The following is a 12,297-nucleotide window of genomic DNA, read 5'->3' on the forward strand; positions in this document are numbered from 1 at the left end:
GTACAAAGGCTCAGATCGTCCGTACTCAAAACAAAGGTTTGTATCATCTTTTGTTTCATCCCAAGGTCTAGTTTACAGATTCCTAACTTGGCAAATGCAGAAAATACAATTCACAGGAGCAGAGACTTCAGACACCAAACTACTCACTATTTTAATAGCCCTATTGAAATAAGTAACAACAAGTAAGTAAGTATCACTGGAAGGCAGATCCATTGACTCCGAGTGCAGATCCAAATGTGAAATATCCTAAAGTTTCAAGAGCATCTGGAACTGAGATTTAATCTTTCAGCAGCAAGAAATACCCAGTGTAGTCAAAGAAAATACCGTGTCTGAGCTCTCAGGCACTGCCTTGAGCTTTCTGGTGTTGATGCTTGTCAAGTTTGGGTATGAGAAGCAAAGGCCCTGATAGGACTTTCCAATAGTGATGCTTGAATGAACTTGCACGAGTCTTTGCACAAAAGGGAACAGTTATATTTCAGGATGAAATTCAGCAGCATTTGCAGTGCTCACTGGTGCAACTTTCAACATATATCCCCACCTCAGTCCCATGTTTAAACACATTGTAAGCAGCACTGAACTAAATTCATCTGTTTCCTGCAAACCAATACACTCTCACTGGTTTGGGTAATTTCTGGTAGGGATTATCCCCATTTCTTGGGTGACAAGAGGTAAGTTTCACTATGCGCTCATCAGCTGAATAACCTAAAACAGAAAGTAGCTCAATAGCAGCAGAGAGACCCACAGGGAGATAATGGCACCTCCTCAGTCCATTTTCCAAGCAAGAAGGAAAACATGACCAGTAAAATCTAAACACTTACATAGGCTTTCAGAAAGGAAAGGTGGCAGGACAGGCTCTTCAGTTCGCTTTGAGGAGCTAAAGCAAGGCTAAAGGAAAAAAGCTATATGGTGACAGAAAAGATATATACACTGTGCATCATTCTCAACAGCTGATATCAGTTGGGATGGTTACTATCATCTTCACATCTCATCTGGAAAGTTTTGACTAGCAGAATTTGTTTTTTGACAGGAAGTCTAGACCTCACCCTAATTCAGTGGCTGGAATTTCTTGAGGCAACATTATGTTAAACCAAACAAGATAACAATACAGCCCTGAGTGCAATGTTCTCAGAAACACAATATGTAGACAAGCAGTACTTTGCAAAGGCACTAAATCACAGCCCAGGTTCTGCTGTCAGCACCACCTGGCAGTTTCATCTTTTTTGCTTTATTTATTGCTTTTCTCTGTATTCTTTATAAATACAAAGGGCTAATTTTCCTCTTTCACTGGGGAGGAATGTGTTCTCAGAAGGGAGGGTCTCTCATCAGTAAAGCTATTTAAACAAAAGCTTTACAGCAGTATGAAACATGGAGGCATGGGAGATAAATCAGATCCATAAGTAAGTATCTTTCACAAAAACTGTCTTCAGAAAGCACAGTAGACATACAGGCATTTCTTGCATAATTTTATAAATCTTCTATTCCTGTTTATAGCATTTCTCTGTAACAAATAGTGAGATGAAACCATAAATTATAAATTCCAAGAGAAGCTGAAGCTTGTTCCCACTCAAAACTATGTCAAAATCCACAGTACTTGCAAAGAAGTTGGAATTCCTCCCTCAGCGTGTTGAAAGCAAGCTTTTGCTTATTTTATCTTCAGAGATGAGTTCCATGGGTCTTTTTTTCTGTCGTGTAAAGCCTTAAACATACATGTAAATATATGTTCTTTTTTACTTTTTTATTTCTGGGTGTCAAATTTCTTCAAGTCAAATTCACATATAAGTCTTGTGCACTCTCCTACTGACTTCTGTCTCATGGCTTTAATATGCAGTGCAGCCATTTGATTCGAAAGAAGCTGATAAAGAAATCTGGGGAAATTATTCATAAAACGTGAAATTTTGCATGTTTAGAAAGACATATCACAAACCAGATAAGCTTTATTTTGCACTGTGATGGATATATAAGCTAAAAGATAGTGCTTCCAACTCTTGTGCGAGCAGCAAAGGGCCATGGCAACATACCTGGAAGCGCAGAGGGGAACAGTAGGAGCAGCCCTTCTGTTGGCCTGTGCAGCCTGCAGAAGTTACAGGGCTCTGCTGGCAGACAGGGCTCACAAAGAAGGGGGAATGTGCCAAAACAGGAGAGCTGAAGCTGCCCTCCGTGACATTCTTTTCTATACTGGGAAGCGTTCCCAGTAGGAAATGCCTGCAGAGATTCACACAGAAACACCATTAACCTCCCCCACAGAGCCTGTCTGTGTACGTGAGTGCACATACATGCCCATATTTCTTGTCCTAAAGGAAAAGCTTTGCTCTGTAGCTGCACAGAAGGCTCCAGTATCACCAGAGCAGCCCTGCAGTTTTGTTCAGGGTCCTCCATGACAGCCAATGTATCCACCCTAGATTCTTGAACCCTGCCAGAGTAATCCCTCTCTGGTTTATTATTCTCTTAGCCATTTTGCTATGAATTGCTTTTCTATCTAAGAAGGCAAGGTCCTGAGTGGTTGATTACCACACAGTGAGAGCCCCACGATCTCAGTGAGGCCTTGGCCTGCTACCCTGCTGCAACGCCTGGTGAGCATAGGTCCTGCATACACCTCAGCTCCTGACAGGAGGCTCCCACTGATAGCAACACCGTGTTTCAGCGTGAAAAAAAAAAAAAAAAAAAAAGCTGTCCTACCAGCCAGCTGGGCCAAAAAGAAATGATGCAAAGCAGTATGGGGCAGCAAAATACAGTTTCTGTAACCAGCTTCATACATGACTTCACTAGATGTTTTGCAGTCAGGAGTCAAAAACAGGAAGGTTTCAAATGAGTTATGAAGGCAGGAAGTGAGTCAGCCCCGAGTGGGGGGACAACAAACAGCAACCCCTTCCACTGCTTCAGACACAGCCATCCCGAGCCAGGCGAACCAGCCTGGGAGCAGGGACCAGAGGGGTAGGAACCAACAGTTGTCCTTCTCCTTGCACAAGCAGGCTGACCACCAGCCACGCTCAGGCCCACCACCAGCAGGCCCACCCCTTGCCAGGGGCACCATGCTCCTGTGTGCTCCACCGAGGAGAGGTGGCTCAGAAAACTGCTGTGTAGTTGCCCTGCTGGGACTATAGTTTGAGCAGTTCTCAAGCTATTTGAAATTTGAGCACAGGCTTCTCACACATTCAGATGAGTACTGTGCTCTTGGAAATAGAAACGTCAACACCTCCTCCTCGGCTGCCATCCCACACTGCCTGAATCTTAGAGAAACTGCTCTGAAAACATTGTCATATCAGCCTCCATAGAACAAGGAGGCCCAAGAACATCTCAGCAGGCTGAGGCATAAGCCAAAGTCTATCTGCTTGCCTAGAAACAAATGTTTATCATGGAACTCATCTGGAATAATCAGAAGAGCCGTAAGCCATTTGCATGACCACAGCTGAGCAGCGTTATGGCAGGAGATCTGAGGAACTGCATTTTGGGGATAGGTGCAGAAGAGGCCCAAGTCCTTTTGTAGGTGTACCTGCAGGCACACAAGCTGCATTTAAAAATAGAACCTGGATTCTGAAGTCACACACACATCTTTGAAAATTATATTTGAGGTATTCGACAGTTTGCCTTTCACACAGAAGAGTTGCATTCCTGGTCACAGCATCGGGAAAGAACATCCAGCATGAAAGGCTGGGCAGTCACACAAGCACCCACAACTGAGGTTAGTAACAAATTCCCACCAGCTTTTGCAGACTCCCAAACAGGACAAAATAGGTGAAGTATTGGCTGTGAGTGCATGAGGTTCCTACTATGTTAGTCTGTGTTTCAAGGCACAGTGTTGAAGCTGTCAGGAGGACGTGTCATTTTTGTACTCTGTGTATCAATCAGAAAGATAGGATGCTAATTTCAGCTAAAAAATGAAAATAAAAAAGTAAGACTGTAGAAGAACTGACAGAACTGGCTCAGTTCCAGTGCTAGCAAAGGCCCTTGCCTCTCTGCTTCTTCCTCCCAAAAATAATCTACAAAGCAGCAAGCTGCTGTATCAAAAGGCTTAAAGTGACAGCATGTTCGTATACAGCAGAGTGAGGAGTCAGGAGACAGACAAGTAAAATATGACCATCCTCAAGGTGAGTAGACTTCAGTACCAAGCATTGCCAGATCCTTGCTAGTTTCAAAAGACACTTAGAGTAAGACTCTGGAGGGTGAGCATGGAAGAACACTTCCAAAGAAGGTTTACAAAACTGAAATTGCAGAGAACTCCTTATCTGGAAGGAGAAAAAAAGTAGTTGGGGTAAGACTGGGTAGAAGGTAAAAAAGTAAAGTCCAGCACCTGGTTGCAACTTGCAGGCTTTGAACATTTTCCAGTGGAATAATTATTCATAGAAAAGTGCTGTGCTGTTCAAATCAAATATTTCCCACAGGAATGTTTTCTTTTTCTTTTTCTTTTTTTTTTTCCTCATAAGGTCCAAATGCTTCTGGAACCAGGGAACATTGGATCAACAAAAAATGATGTTTCATTTCTAACTTTTTCAGGGTTAGATTTTGTATGTCAGGTTTGGAATTGGAATCTTTATTTCATAAAAAAGAAACACTTAATATGACAATTTAAAATACCTAAAAGGAACTTAAGTTCCTTCACAAAATCCAGGAGATGAAATAAATATAACAGGCACTTGCAAGCAAAGCATCACGCAGCTGCTGAAAGCAAAATATATGTGGCTGCCTACACACAGAACAGTTGTGCTGGCTGTTTTGTCAAGGCTTGTTTATTTTTAAAAAATAAGGGGATGGAAAGGAGCAGACAGTACCTTAACAGCTGTAGGAACAAAACTGTGTGAGCAAAGCTTTCAAGCAGGAAAGGTGTGAACAGCAAAGAAACCATCACTCACTGTTTGATGCTCAATATGTTTAGGCCAATAGAACTTCCTGAAAGTAAAAAGAAACCATCAGAAAGAATCACAATTTGTTTCTCCTGACGGAAGTTTCCAAGCAGCAGGCATAGAGAAGCTCACTTCTGGCTAGTCAAATGTTTACAAGGAGGTGCTATCATGTTGAATAAAATGGAAAACCCTTTGAACTAGTAAATACTGGCAGAACCTTCTATTTTATTATGTATTTGATTAAGGAAGAAGATGATAGCTTATCTTAACATTATATTAACTTAGTGATTCCTGAAGCTGAAATGTTTTTGCTCACCAGGCTTACAGAAAACAGAAGCCAAACAATAACTGATCAAGCTGTATCTTTTCTCTTCTTGTTGCAGCACTGAGTCATAGGGAGTTTGCAGAATCTGAACTAGAACAAAGCCAAGAAACATATATTCCTGGTGAGAAAAAAGTTCAGCTGAAAGCCAACATCCCCTGATGGGGACATCCTGGCACAGAAGCTGTTTGTGCCTGCTGAGATTTGCCACAAGCTATAGTCCATCCCTCTGAAGACATCTGATTCACCAGCACGTGGAGCAGCAGCTTTTTTGCTATCCTGCAGAAATATTCGGTGCTGCTCTTGAGATCCATCAGGGACCTGGTCACCACACAGAATTCCTGCACCTGCCCAAGGTCCCTCAAAGGGGACGCTGGCCATGTTATTTACCCTGCAGTACTCAGGGGAGCAGCAAGGATCTGCGGGGCCCCATAGTTGGGATTCCCCTGCAACAACACCGGGGACATCCCTCACTGCAGGGGCAGGCACAAGGTAGTTTTGTTTCCCCGTGGACAGCTGGGAGTTTACCAGAGAAGGAAGAACAGGATGACTTTCAGTTCAGCTCCCTGGGAGCTCAGCAGCTTAGTCTCCCTGAGGCACAGCTCATCTCTCCATCCTCTGAGGTGCACACTCAGACCACAGAGCTGGAAAGAACCACTACAGGGAATGTGAACATTTCCAGGCGTTTTTACTTAAGCCCACCGACAGCCCTTATCCAGCTGGCTGTTTAAAGAAGGTTAATAGCAACATCATGCTTGGATATGAGAAAAAAAACTGAGCAGCAGCAACAGAGAGGAGTCACAGTGGTACACAGCGCTCAGTTGTTGCACAACAGCCATGCTGGTATCGTTCACAAGGAAAGATGGGAGGCTTTTTTGAAGAAAGGGTCAACCTCTGCCCTCTGGGAAGACAAAGGTCTGTAATTTGGGATCAGAGGCTTCTCCTCATCAGGATCCATGTCACATGCACAGGCAGTTGCAATTACAGAAAGAAATCACAATGGAAGCATCGCTGAGATCTATCCCTGTGTAAAGCACGCTGAGCAGCAGAGAGTGCAGAAGCCAAAGGCTCTGCCCCCTCTGCCTTTCTCAGCACCGATCCCTGCTGTGCAGGAAGCCTGAGGGCTGGAGCCCATCGACACAGCTCCGTAGTAGCAGGAATTGATGAAAAATTTGCTCGAGTCCCTCGTCTTCTGACAGTTGGTAACAGGCGCTCCCTCTTGTGGCCCAGCTCGCCAAAGAAGGTAAAAGCCGCCTGCCAGAAGCGTTAGGAAGTTCTTGGCTGTGTCCCCATCCCCACCACCTGCCCCAAACATCGACTCAGTCCAAGGACGCTGCTTCTTACTGCTGACTCCTTTAGCTCCCTTTACCACCCTCCTCCTACCAAGCTGTCAGCCACATTCCTACCCTCTTGTATTTTCACAGCACCAACTCTGATGCCCTCAGATGTTGTCATTGAGGTCTCTGGATCCTTCTGCAGCCATACTGTGTGCTCACTCATAACATATTCACAGTGATAACATCCTCTGTCACTGGTAGAATGTGTTATCCTCAAATAAAATGTAACACATAATCAGCTCTTTGTCCTCATCCTTCAAAGCTTCCGCCCCAGAACATCCACTTCCCCAACAGGACATGGGGCTTCCTGCACCAGCCCCTGCACAGCCCCTGGCTGTCAACATGGCAATACCCAATTCTGCCTCCCACAGCATGAAGCTCAGATGTGCCTGATGGCTTTCCCACCATGCCTGCAGTACCAAAACGGAGAACTGACTGATTTTTAACATGCAGCAGTTAAAGGGGGAAGGCAGGAAGGCAGCAGGAAAATGGCATCTTCCATAGGTACTGATTGGTCGCACCTCGATCAGAGACATGGCAGACACCAGCACTGCTCTCCTCTGGCACTCACAGCCACTCAGGGGTGAAAAGGCCAGACAGTACAGGCTCCAGAGTAAGAAAGAGGAGCCAAAGGAATCCTGCATATAACACGTGAGGCTCAACAGGTCTAAAGCCAGGCAGAAGGATTCTTGATGTGCCTGCACAAGCTGCAGTCAGCCCCTTCTGACAGCAGCACAGCTGTAGCCCCAGGCACTTTTGATACTCTTGACTGCTTTCAGCTCAGAGTTTTTTGCTCATGGAAATTTAATCTGAATTGGGAAAGAGCAGAAGACTTAGGATGCAGTCTCTAGAAAGCACCAGAGCAAATCCCAAGGGCTGTAGAGCGCCCACGTGAAGGCAGCACAGGCCTGAGGCTGCAGTGCTGAGTATGCACCACAAATGTCATTTTTAATCACGCTGGTGATTTACTTCTGGGTTACTGGGCAGAAAAAAAAAGAGGTCAAATCTTTCTTCAGAATCTGCCCCACCCATACTCTTACATCTTCTGCAGGACTTTGTCTCAAATCTCTCACCACACAGCTCAGAACGATCCTTTTATTAAGAGGACTCAGGGCTAACTGTGAAACTGAGACCGGGTGCATATCTCTGAAGTCAAACCAAATGCTCAAGTGGAACAGGTTCTTTCTTAAGTTACCAAATTGCTCAAAACCAGCTGTTTGTCTGGGATTTTCTACACAAACCGAGTTCCTGAAGAAAACATTCAACTCCTAAGTACCAAGGCTGTGAACTGAAGAAAGTGCTGTTTGAACTGGGCACTGCTGCCACGACATATCTCAACCTTATTAAGTAATAAAGCTTAATCTGCTCAGGTCAGAAATTGGTGCATTTGGAGACATTCTGCAGGCTGTTGTAAGATCTGCTGAAGCTTGTGGAAGTTGAGCTTGCAGTACTGTGAGGGAAGTGGCATCACCAAGCGCCTGTGTCTCTTGTCACACAGTGAGTACCACTTTGGGGGCATCAGAGAGACGTTATTGTACTTCTATACATCACTTTGCTAGCACTAATAAAACGACAGTGAAAATAAAAGTTACAAAATGCATGGCCTTACTAGCCCTAGAGAGACCAATTGCCTGCAGGCTTCTAATTTCTGTTCCTTTTAAACAACGGAAGATAAAAACGCCCTCAGCTGATATACTGTTCCCTGTAGCCACAGGGTAACGGCACACTGAATTCCTTACAGCTGACTCTTGCCCTCCATTTCACATTAATGGTGGAATGAAACCCATTACAGATGCCTGCACTGTGCACAATGCACCAAAGGCAAACATCATCGCAGCACAGCTGTCAGGCTGCAGGAGCTGTAATGCATGCTGTTACCACTGTGCCTCCTGCTGCCAGCACCTTACAAATAGGGTGAGTTATCTGATGTGCACTGCAGTAATTTTACTCAGCCTGCTAAGACACTATTTTTAAGTGAATCTCTGAGTTCTCTTTGCAGAAATTCAGGTAAAGATTTAAAGTGGTTGTTACTATCAGGTTGCTGAGAAAGACAGCATCTGACAGACTGATAGCAGCCAATAAGGGACCTGTTCTATATACCTCATTACAATCCAGATTTCCCAGTCACATCACGGTTACGTTGGCCTTTTAAGGATCACTCAGACTGAGAACAAGATACCAAACACTTGTATCATAGCCATGGATTTAAAATCCCTGGCAGGAAGTTTAAACCTGATTGAGTGCACTGAAAGAAGGCAAACAGTTTTAAGTAGGGCTTCTGTTAGTGCTATTCTGTTAGTAATGCTCTGACACCTCTTTGAACTCAAGTTGTATCTATTTCTGACACTGTCCCATCAGAGAAGCAACATTTTACAATATATGCAACTTTTTATATATATATTAACAGCAAAACTGCTCAGGAAATTGTTTTTTGGTTACCAAAGATAGTGTTTGCCCCTAATTGAAACAACAGGTAGCAGTGCAAAATTCCCAAAGGGCGGGCTGCCTGCATCTAAGAAGACAGCATTTTGTGGGCTTACATAGCCTCAGAGCCGCAAAAGGTGCCTAAAAGTTTATGTTTTCCTGATAGAAGAGACTGCGCCTTTGTGACTGTGATCTCACTGAGTCACTGCAAACAGGAAGCTCAATCCACAATGACTGAGCCTCGTCTCACCTTGGTTCTCATGCAAGTTGCAAGAATCACAAGAACATGCATTTCCCTTTAACCCCAAGCAACTGAGTTCAGAAGTACCTGAAAGGGGGAATTAAAAGCTAACTCAAACCAACTGATCTTTCTGACAAATGTTTACAGAGCAGAGCTTTGAGGCAGATTTGACCTGCATTCATCAGAGAATCCAATGAGAATAAAAAAAGCCCCAGGGGAGGCTCGAGGGCAAAGTTTACCAGCAGCAGGAAGACTGTCTCAATCATCTGATAATCATTTATGAACATGACATAAGTTATCCATACCGATATGAAATCTTACAGCTAGCAAGCATGCACTGAATGTTTTGACATCATGAGCACCCACACTGTGGGTGAGGCACAAAAATGTAATTACTGGAGGAGTGAAGAATAGATGTATGCACTTGATTACTGAATATTTCAGAAGAACCAATAATGAAGGATTGTTATAAAAACCTCCCTAGCACAAAATACTAATATCTCTCCAGATCAAACAGATGGACATGCAAATAGATGCAGCCTATATTTATGCATTTATCTTCATTTAGCGTCACAGCCTTGCATTATGTCATACTATGTTGCCCAGTGTTTTGTATTATATCAAATGACTTCTGTTTTGTTTTATGTTAACTTGCATGGCTGCACGGGAGGCCACATGGTGGCACTGTGCGATCAGTTTCAGTGCCTTACTTACAGGCATTTTCAGCTTCAATTGGGTTTGGAGTCTTGTTCCGGCTGAAGCGAACTGGTAGAGATAAAGTTAGAGAACTATGCATTTCTTACTTCCTTCTAGTTTTGCCTTAACTCCTGTGACTGTTAGATTATACCCAAACTTAAATTTCAGCTGAAAAGGCAATGCTAATTTTGATATTTCTTGAGTCTGAAGTAAGGGTCATCAAAAACCTGAGATATATGATTAAAGGAAATTCAGTTCAGAGTTTTTGTTGGTCTGATATTCTCCTGATTATTTTTTTGAAGTTTCAAGCCGAGGGCAAGAAGCTAGTCATAAAGACAAAGAGCAGCTACTGTATAATTCATTGGTATTTAACACTGCCTAAAACCCTGACAAGTTTGAGAGCAAAGCAGAATGAACGCCTGTTTTTATTCCAGGTGGCTGATAGTTCAGAAACAGCAAACCTGATTAAAGGCCAGGATTTGCAATAGGACAATTCCCAAAAGGCTTGTCTACCTTTGGGCTCATCTGCTTCTGATGAGTAAAAAGCATTACGGACTTGAAGCATTCCGAGGCCTGTTATCCTTTCTGGTCTTGAAGAGGATTTTCTCTACCTTTGACAGCTTCGCGGGGCACAGCACGAAGAGAAAACAGATTCACATTCATATCACACCTTCAAGCAGTCAGGCTGCAGCCATAGCACGCTTCCAAAACCGTCCCTGATCTGCACCAAATTAGCCTGATTTCTTTTAGTTAACATGCAGTTAACATATTTGTTACTTCAAGTACCAGTATAAGCATGAGCTGGAGAGCTGTTTTTGTGGCTTTTTAGTCGTGGCATTCTGGAGCACCCAGACTACCACACTGCAAAACCCAGGCTGCTACACTCCACAAGACTGTAAGCTTTCTAACAGTTCTGAGAAAAGCTTCTACACGCTGCTTTTTCCCAAGTTCATTTTAAAGATTTGATAAAACCTAAGTCGTCTTAGGCCTGCTTTGAAAAGCATTGTAAAAGCTGCTCTCTAAACAGTCTTCAATTACGTTTATCCAGTAGTTTTGTTGGTTTTTTTTTAATAGGATCTATGGATCAAAACACTTCTTCCATCTTCATGGACTCAAAATCACACTCTACAAGTCTCCATAGACAGGAGATGGGAATAAGGGGTTAGGAGTTGAGATGTAGAAGTCTGGAAAACCTCTAGTCTGGACTCATTAAACTGCTTCTGTAACACCTGCTTTCCTTCAGCCTTGAAATGTCATATAGACTACACACCTACCAATTAGGAAAATAAAGCTGTTGACAAGCTCTGTCCCTCATCTGTCAGTCACAATGATGTTAAATTTGACACAGCAGTTCCTGTTCAGTGTACAAGAGCTCAGCTGCCCCAAAGAACAACAAAAAACTATCACAGTGTTGTAATTCCTGATCAGAATGAGCTTAAGGCAGCTCAGGCTACTGCAATCCAGGCAGATCAAAGTATTGCCCAGGAACTATAAAAGCAAGTTAACATCAATTGCTAATGTTGTGTACAAAACTAGAAGTATAGCAAACATGACTATGATTCCTGACTTTTGCTAGGACTTTCTGTAGCAGAAATGCTAAGTCATGGCCTGAAGCAGTGATTAACCACCTGGTGGGAATGCAGGGCCAAACCAGGGGGAGCTCAGGTGTATGCAATGCAACCGAATGACTGGAAGGGGTGGGACCAGGATCCCCGCACTCCCAGACCTCATTTAAGGGTTGGCAGTGGAGATAAGGGTGTCCTGTTGGAGATCTCTGCTTATCTAAGTTCTTCTGATGGTGAGCGCCTTTTTTCCTTTGTTTCAGTATTCGTGGCTGCTGTACTTGGGCTTTTTCTCACTTCTTGCAGCTTAGGACTCTGCTACCTCACTATCATTGCTGTTTTCCATCACGTTATAGCATTATGCTTTTTGAACTGGTTTCTTACTGCTTGGAAAAATACTTAAGAATTAGAAATGTGGTGTGTATGTCAAGCAAGGACATGAATCTGCTATTAGTTCACTCTCTTTTTTCACAAGAGTGAATTCACACAGCCACTGCAAGTAAATATTTCTTTTTTTTCTAGTAAAAAAAAAAAAGCAGGTGTTTATAGTTGTAGATATGTAGGTAGTAGATACGTAACTACTACATGTGTACATGCATCATAAAACTTGGAGGAAGATGGAATAGTGTATTAGAATCGTAGAGTCACTATGAAAAAATCTTGATATCCAACCGTTCACCTATCACCACTAATTCCCACTAAACCACATCTCTCATTACAGTATCTATAGCTTTCTTGTATGTTTTGTATCTAGGGACAGTGACTCCACCACCTCCTCAGGCAGACCCTTTCAGCACCTGACTACTCTCTTGGAGAAGTATTCATTAATTTTCCACCTGAACATCCCTTGAAGCAACCTGAGGCTGGTTCCTCTCAT

Source organism: Meleagris gallopavo, chromosome 15 (genome assembly GCF_000146605.3).
Source record: "Meleagris gallopavo isolate NT-WF06-2002-E0010 breed Aviagen turkey brand Nicholas breeding stock chromosome 15, Turkey_5.1, whole genome shotgun sequence".
NCBI lineage: Eukaryota > Metazoa > Chordata > Aves > Galliformes > Phasianidae > Meleagris > Meleagris gallopavo.